The following is an 8815-nucleotide window of genomic DNA, read 5'->3' on the forward strand; positions in this document are numbered from 1 at the left end:
GAAGATGTTTCACTTCTCATCCAAGAAGCATCTTCAGAACTGAAATTTATTCAGAGCTGAAGATGCTTCTTGGATGAGAAGTTAAATATATTTAAGATAAAAAACAAAGAAAGTCCAGTTGCTTTTTGAAAAAGCACATTTGAGTAATTGAGATGCTTTCTTCAGCCTGCTACTTTTGCTATAATGGATTGGATGAAATGGTAGGATTTGTCATCCAATACATCTTGAAATTATCTAAATGGGAAAATCAGTAATAAACACTCTCAAGTTTGCTTTAAGATCTGTATTTTATTTGAGTTTGTTAGTACGTTTTACAAGACTAAGGAACATTAATAGAAAAAAAGGAGATACCACTCAGTGCAAATGAATAAAGTTTTTTTTCTTTTTTTATGTTCAAACTCTCATGGGCATGCCTGAAATTGCAGACTTCACAATTTACACTGCTTTTGAAAAAAAAATGACTTCTTTGATCAGAGAAAAGACAATATCCATGTTTATTGCTGACTGTAGACCCCTTATGAACTTTTTGCATGAAACGGGGAAAAATGAACTTATAATTTATGGGTTTGATGATTAGACCGGCTAGATTCTAGAAACAAGAGAGACATATTGTAACCATAAAGTAAGAGGCAATTGTATAATTGTACTTATAAGTACTGTAAAGGAAATTGGAAGCTACTTCTTTGTTTCTCTTTTCTCTCATTTTTATTTTAGTTCTTTTTTCTTTCTTGCACTTTTAGCTTTTCTTTTATTTCTTCTCTTTTTCTTTTTTTTTACTTGAAATTAGTTTGTATTAGTTTTTATCTTTTTCTTTAAAAAATCTTTAGAGGGAGAGAGAGATGATAGATTTAAAAAAAACTTTCGAGGGGAAAAATGTGGAAGGCACAAGAAACAAGTACATGCAAATGAAGCAGAAGATGCATAATTGTGCAGATATTTAAATGAGATATATTTTCATGCATATCACAAGGGAATACATTATACTAGCTCTGTAATTTATCTTTTGTAAGTAAAAATGTAAATTTCTTCCACAGAATTCCAGAAAAGCAAGTAGTTTCTAAATCTTTCTTTTCCCTTCTTTTGGGCCTTCCTTTGTTTAAAATATCCATAACCTGTTATCTTTTGACATTACAGCCTATTTCTAAAATGTACCTAATTATTTCTTAATTTGGGATTAATTTTTATTTCCAAATTTCTATGAAGAGAACTCTAGCTGATTTATTTAATCCTTTCTGAAACTTCCCCTTAAGTCAAAAAATGAATAAATGTAAAAGGAGAGGAGAGGTTGAACAGGAGTGTGAATTTATTTGCAGAACATTATGTCTGTTTTGTAGTCCAAACAAATAACTCTTTATTCTTGACTTTGAAGCTGAAGCCACCAATTTCCAAAGTCAGCATATATTTCTCTAGAATCCAGAAGTCTTGCTTTGTCTATGGTTGAGTTGAATAACCCCCTCTCTGATTCCAAGGACTAGAAAGAGAGAAAGAACAGTTAATTAAAATAAAGTATTTTTCTTTGCCATATACAAACTTAAAAAGTAGCTATTCTGTCCACCATCTATTTGCGCTACCATTGTAGTAATTAATAGAAAGGTAATCACATAAGCAGGAGCTGGCTTGTTTATGTCACTCTAAAAAGTGAAACAAATAGAAAGGTTTGGAAGAACATCTGTGCAATATAATAAATTGTAAAAGCGAAAGGCATACACTTGAGGAGGAAGTTGATTTAGTTGACCTTCAAAGCTTCGTCTTTGAATTCTAATAATTTAATCTGATCTGAAGTGCTAATAAAGAGAAGGGCTTCAATAAGAAGCCAAATCAGATATAAGGTACATTCTGCATAAAAGAATCTCTTGAGATAATTTATCGCCTTGAAGTTTTGGAATCGTGAGATTTGGAAGTTTCTAAAGTAAAATTTCCATAACTTTGCTTTAATACTGCAGTACTGGTAGCAAAAACAAGTAATTGCTTGCCTTTTGTTTGAATGGAACCTTATTTAATTTGTGATTCCTAACCATAATAGTTGAAATGTAATTATGCTTCTATATTTGCATTTCTCTAAATTTTCAAATGTATTTTTTTTAAAAAAAACATACATTAGGGGAAAATGCTTAAAAATATGAATACTAAGTAAAATTTATTTATTTATTTATTTATTTATTTGCCACTCATTTCAGATCCAACGATTACAGGCAATGTTCAAATCTGAATTTTCTTAAAGGGAATTGTTTACAAAACTACACCAAATTAGGCAAAATTGCACACACACAAAATGCAAATATTGGAATATTAGAATATTTTTGTCTCCAAGCCTTTAATCAAGAGCATTAGTTACTCTTCTTTGCACTTTTTCCAAAGTCTCAACATCTTTTTTGTAATGTGGTAACCAAAACTGGATGCAAGATTCCAGATGTGGTTTATAAAGCAGTATTAATACTGATTTTGATTCTATGCCTCTGTGTATACAACCAAGGATTTTATTAACTTTTTTGGCTGCTGCCACACACTGCTGGCTCATGATTAAATGATCATCCACTAGGACTCAAGGTCCCTCTCACAGTTACTGTTTTTGAGCCAGGTTTTGCCTAATCTGTACTTGTACCTTTGGTTTTTCCTGCCTAGGTGCAAAACTTTGCTTTTCTCCACATTAAACTTCATTTGTTGGATAGAGCCCATTTTTCTGTTAGAGTTAATTAACAATTATATCAATGGAAGCAGTTTGGCCTATTAGTTAAGTCAACCGGCTAAAAAGTGGGAGACCATGAATGTCGGTCTTGCCTTAGACATCATGAAAGCCAGCTGGGTGACTTGGGCCAGCCACTTTCTCTCTCAGCCCAACCCCCCTTACAGGGTTGTTGTGGGGAAAAGGTATGTCGGATATGTTTAATGTCTTATTTGTGCAAACAATAAAGGCAGGAAATAAATAAATAATCAAAAAAGAAATGCATACAAAAGAAGAACTGGCAGCTGGATAGATTTTTAAGAAATCTTATTAAGAAACAGGATAACAAATCATCATGAACATTTAAGTCAGTGAGACTTACCATATTTTTCCATCTATAAGATGCACACTTGTATAAGACGCTCTGGCATGCGAGTTTCTCTGTGCCGATCAGCTGTTCAACAGAGCGCTCTGCCGAACAGCTGAGCTGGCAAATCCACAGGTTTGGCTGGCTGATGATCTTGCCAGCTCCCCCCTCCCATTAGTGGCTTGACACCTGCACCAGGTGGCATGGCAATCCACACAGGCCTGCCCTGGGGTGCAGAGGTTACCATTATTTTTCTGTGTATAAGACGCTGCACTTGTATAAGACGCACCTGATTTTTGAACAGGGTATATGCAGGGAAAAAAAGCTTTTTATACATGGAAAAATGCGGTATTTCTCAAGAGATATTTCCTTCTTACACACACACACAGAGAGAGAGAGAGAGAGAGAGAGAGAGAGAGAGAGAGAGAGAGAGAGAGAGAGAGACCTTCTACTCAGAGTTAAGGAAAATAAGATAAAACAATTCAAAGGACAAAAGGCAAAATTAGTCTGTAAATGCATATTCCTGAACTCAAGAGTAGAAAGCCAGATCTTCTAAAGTCAAGCAAAGTTGGTGTCAATTTGGACACCACAAGAGAAAATGTCCCGTCTTGTGGCATACATAAAACTTATCTATTAACAGTCAAAATTCCTGGACTTACTTGGTCCTTTTAATAAATACAATAACTTTTGACTTACGATTTACAGCAAAGCAGGCTTCCCCACTGACATGTCCCTCCAGTAGGTAAAGTCGCCCCAGGGCAGGAGTAACGTTTACAGAATCCATGATGACTCCTCCTGCATTCTAAGGTATCAGGGGCAGGCTGAGAATTTCCTGTCACAATCAACAAAAACAGTGAGTTTGTATTGGCGGCTTCCATATTCATCTTTCTCTTAGAAGTTTTATTTGGAGACAGAAGCTAGGATGAGGGGATACTGGGTACTACTGGTCTAGGTAACAGATTTCCTGTTTGAGATACTTCAAACCATTCTTTCTCAGGGTGCTGTGCATCAATCCTATTGCTTTTTGGGGTTCCTGCCCATTTGGAGTGATGCAAAGCTCCCTGACCAAACAAGAAACTTTGTAGCTTCATTTCCCTTTTTAAAGTGATGGGCATCATCAAAGCAAATCAGCTTTCTGAAGCTTTTTAAAACCCACAGGCCAAGGGGGTTCAGGAAATTCAGGTTTCTTGAAATTAGACTTTCTGGCATGCTCCCAATTTTCCTAACCTTTGTAAATTGTTTAAGTACCTGAGCACAGTATTACCTGTAGGTTATGACAACACTGAAGTCAATATACTGATTAACCTGCCATTCAGGAGTGAAAAAAGAATAACTTGATCAGAAATAAGTAAAGCACTTTGCTGCCATCTGATAGTAGTGTAACTAATGTTGCATTATTTGATATAATAAATAACTAATATAATTATAAACTTTTTTTAAAAAAAATTGAGGCAAGTCTTTTGAAAAGTTACTAAATAATTCCAATTATCAATTAGTCAATAGCTTACAATTATCTACAGTGGGTGGGTAAGATGTTATACTGGTCCATGAAGCCGCTGGGTATTCATTTTAATATTTTTATTTGCTAGATTAGGCACTTTCAAGGGAACCAAGAATCTCATAGTTGTATTTATTTCTTCTTTTGTCCCTGAAAAATATTTAATAAGATCAAAGCCCTTATTATAAAACTAATACTTTGATGTATCCCTTTCCTTTATTTTCTGATTCATTTCAAATGTTATATTTGTCTTGCCGCCAGAAGTTGTGGATGCTCCACGTTAAAAGTTTTTAAGAAGAGATTGGACAACCATTTGCCTGAATTTGTATAGGGTCTTCTGCCTGAGCAGGGGATTGGACTAGAAGACCTCCAAGGTCCCTTTGAACTTTGTTATTCTGTTATTTAATTTTGAAGCAAAAGTTAATCACAATGCTTGTTACATTAGTATTCAAAACTGTAATTGCTATTGATAGAATATTCACATATCTACTCTATAATAATTATTCTAATCTATATTCTAATATAATAGTATTATATAAATATTGTTTTATTGAAATAATATACTGTATTGAAACAGAGAAAAAATGGCCATTTTAGATGGCCTGCATGGGTAGATTTAATAATATGTTAAAGGCTGAACTATTTCTTTATTAATACTTTATGAATATACCTGTATTTGCTTCAACTGTCATTCATTTAATTACTGTTTTATAATATTTTTTTATTAAATTTGTAATATTATATTTTTATTGTACTTTATCATATCTTTTATCTGTCTTCCTGTATAAAGAGCTGTGCACATTAGTTTTACTTTATAAATGCTAGTCATCAAAATCCACGCTCATTAAAAATGTGAGAGTTGCTCTACTTTAGTATTTAATTTAATGTAAATATTTTAATCTGTATCTCTCTTATTTTCCCCCGTCTCTTACCTGGAATAATTTGACTGAAGAACAAGAGAGCAGCAAACAAAAGGAAAAGGGTCTTCATGGCTGAAGGCTGATGTTCTCCAGATGTGTTAGGCTGCTTGAAGTTCTTAGGCTGCTTGACATTCTAAGGAAAAGAAGGGGTCTGGCTATATAAGACTTTCAGAGAACTATGACATCATGAAACCTGAGGAAAACCTTAATCATTAATATAATTTGGGAAACCCAGTTAATTCCATTTCTAAATGCAGGGGCAGAATTGCAAAATGTCTGATGTAATGCACCACTTGCTCTAGACCATGGAGTACAGCCAGGTAAATGAGGTAACGGTCACCAAATATAGAAGTCTACTTTTGCAAAATGGTTGTGATGCCAGAGATTTTGTCACACAGTCTCAACTATGCTAGCCTTGAATCAGACTGAGGCAGAAGTTATCATTATTAAGCTGGAGAATTTGGAGGATTTTTCCATTATTACTCCACATCCATATAGTTAATGATTTTCAAATGGCATTTATACTGCATAGTGATGTCACAGACTGTAGGAGTATAATCTGATGATCCAGAGCTGAGTGCAGCCATATAAAGTCTTGATTACTTTTATTTATGACCCCCTAACTATTCCTAAATTACATTTTCAAGGTGATAGGAAATCTGCAATATGTCAGGACATTACCTTAACTAATGCATAGAATTAACTCCTAGATTTCATCAGCCAGCATAGACTGATTCCCCTGCATTGAAGCATATTTCATATTCATTTGAAGAGTTCCTGTCTACCTTTAACCGTACCCACTCCCAAACAATAAGAAAATGCAATCCGTGAAAGGATTCCATTACACTCTTCTGGTGACTTGCCTTCTAGTCTCATTCCTATGTATAATTTTGTAAATAGAAAAAACAATCACACCACTTTGTTATTTTTCCATGAGAGTTGAATAGCATGATCTCAGATGCTGGGAGGCCACATACAGCTATCTTTCATGTCTTAGTTGATAAAATAATATCTTCCAGCTTTTTTCAATATTCTTTGCTTCCTGGAATGGCCTGATCACTGTACAGCTTCTTAAAGTTTAATGTCTAATCTCCTTCTACTTCCATGAGAATATTTACTCAGTTATGAACCATACTATGAAACACCAAAATCCTCAAGGAAATAGTATTATTGTTAACACCAGTGCTAACAAATGGTAACAACTACTCAAATACGTCTTACATTAGCAACATGGGGGGGGGGAAACATTAATGTATAACCTCAAATTTTCTAAGCTAAGGTTCCCCACAATTTTCTTAAAACTGAACTTAAAACTAATATGAGGATTCCTTTCTACCTCCACTTCCTCAGGGAGAACTTCATTCTGGTTACTGTTTCTCCTGCTGTGGATCTACTTGGAATGAAGCAACTAAATTATAGCATTGTTCTTTTTTCTACTGAAGGTAAAATCAGACCCCATTGGAAGTAAGTACCAGTAGTTTTGTTTTGAGTTTCTTGACAGAGAAGCCTAGCCAGTGGCTTTGGCAAGCACCACACAAGGTGTAGTCTTGGCTTATAAAATTAGATAGAATTGAAGACAGAGTTGATTATATTATAAATTCCCACATCACGTTGTTCTCCTGTACAGAATGAGCAAGCAGCATTCACTCAAGAAGGCAAGTTAAAGCAGCCAAGACCCCTGCCAGGTTTTACTGACTACCAAAAAGCTTATTGAGGAAATAGGGAGGAAGAGATTATCTTTGCAGCCCTGCTTTGCTGATAAAACATATCTGATAGCCGGTGTAAGAGAGAGATGGCCCCTAAGCCAAATAATTGTTTGGGACGTCTAGCCTCACTTACAAGGAGGGGGGAAAGAAATGAGGGCAAGCCTATCAGGGCAAGCCTAGTGGGAGACTTTCTTTAGCTGATTGAAGACTGTGCTGAGATTAAGGAGAGAGACAACAGATATTTAGAAGATTAAAGGAGATGTGAGAGAGACCAGAGAAAAGGAATGCTTCTCTGTAGGCGGAGAGGGCAGCCTTAGAGAAGGATCCAGATCCTGAAGAAACACTCAGGAGACAAATATGGAGAAAGGCAACACCCAAAAAGTGGAAGGCAATATGTCCAGTTCAAGACAGCCATGGTGGTGTTGTGGTTGGAGTGCAGAACTGCAGGTTACTTCTGCCGACTGCCAGCAGTTCAGCAGTTTGAGTCTCACCTGCTCAAAATTGACTCAGCCTTCCATCCTTCTGAAGTCAGTAAAATGGGGGCACAGGTTGTTTGGGGGCAATATGCTGACTCTGCAAACCACTTAGGGCTGTAAAGCACTGTGAAGCAGTATATAAATCTAAGTGCTATTGCTATTAATGGAGTAGTAAACTGCCTGGATCTGGTAAGGACATAAACTAGGTTTCTGTGTGAAAAGAAGTCACAGGAGCAAGATTAAGTTGCTTCAGAACTTCCAATCAACATTAAAAAATCTTCAGAAAGCAATATTTATCATGATATCTGTAATTTTTATTTATTTATTTATTTATTTTTATTTTAATTCCATTTATATCCCGCCCTTCTCCGAAGACTCAGGGCGGATTACAAGCTTAGCAGTAGCCTTCATTCTATGTATATGCCTGCTTATTAGGGCTTTCACACACACCCCAAGTGGCATTATTACAAAGTCAGCTTAATTGCCCCCAACAATCTGGGTCCTCATTTTACCTACCTCAGAAGGATGGAAGGCTGAGTCAACCTTGAGCCTGGTGGGATGCGAACCTGCACTAATTGCAGGCAGCTGGTGTTACTTAAGGAGGCATTAGCCCACTGCTCCACCAAGGCTCTTGGTAATGTATTGGGCTTTGTCTTGCTTAGGAATATCATGTGGGGTTAATTGCTGGAAGGTTACTTAAGCAGGGAAGCTGGCTAACGGCTCCCAGCTCCTCAGACAACCCATCTCCAGCACCACCATTGGCTGCCTCTAGGGTGGCAATAGGTTGCTTTAAACCTATTGGCCACTGCCTAGAGGCCAGGGTATAAATTGCTGCATTCGCAGCCCTGTTTCTCAGTTCAGTTCCTGCAACCAAATAAACAATGATCTTTGCTGAACTCACTCACCTCATCTCATCAATCAAGCAACGAACCCAGTATCTAACACTGGCAATGAAGGTGGGATCCTGCTCCTCCAACTGAGCTGAAGAGTCACTAGGGGAGAGGCTGAACACGCCTGGCAGGAAAAGCAATTTCCCCCCCCTATGGTTGGCCAACACAGCCATGCTAGTGACCACTTGCCCAGAGGACCAGTCCCTGGGCAACGGAGGAGCAGGACAAGAAGACAATGAGCCCCAGCTGTGAAGACCAGCAAAAATGGCAAAGGTCAGAAAGCTGGAAGAATTTGA

At 36.7% G+C, this 8815-nt stretch overlaps 1 long non-coding RNA gene across 1 annotated transcript; it reads right to left on the minus strand.

Moving 5' to 3' along the window:
* Positions 1-206: 206 nt before the first annotated feature.
* Positions 207-5567, minus strand: LOC308660670. The gene is made up of 3 exons (XR_014024783.1): positions 5460-5567; positions 3726-3861; positions 207-1471 (listed from the first exon to the last, which is right to left on the minus strand). It is a non-coding gene; the product is annotated as an uncharacterized lncRNA (long non-coding RNA).
* Positions 5568-8815: the final 3248 nt, after the last annotated feature.

The sequence above is a fragment of the Vipera berus genome (assembly GCF_964194415.1).
Source record: "Vipera berus genome assembly, chromosome: 1".
In the NCBI taxonomy this organism is placed as follows: domain Eukaryota; kingdom Metazoa; phylum Chordata; class Lepidosauria; order Squamata; family Viperidae; genus Vipera; species Vipera berus.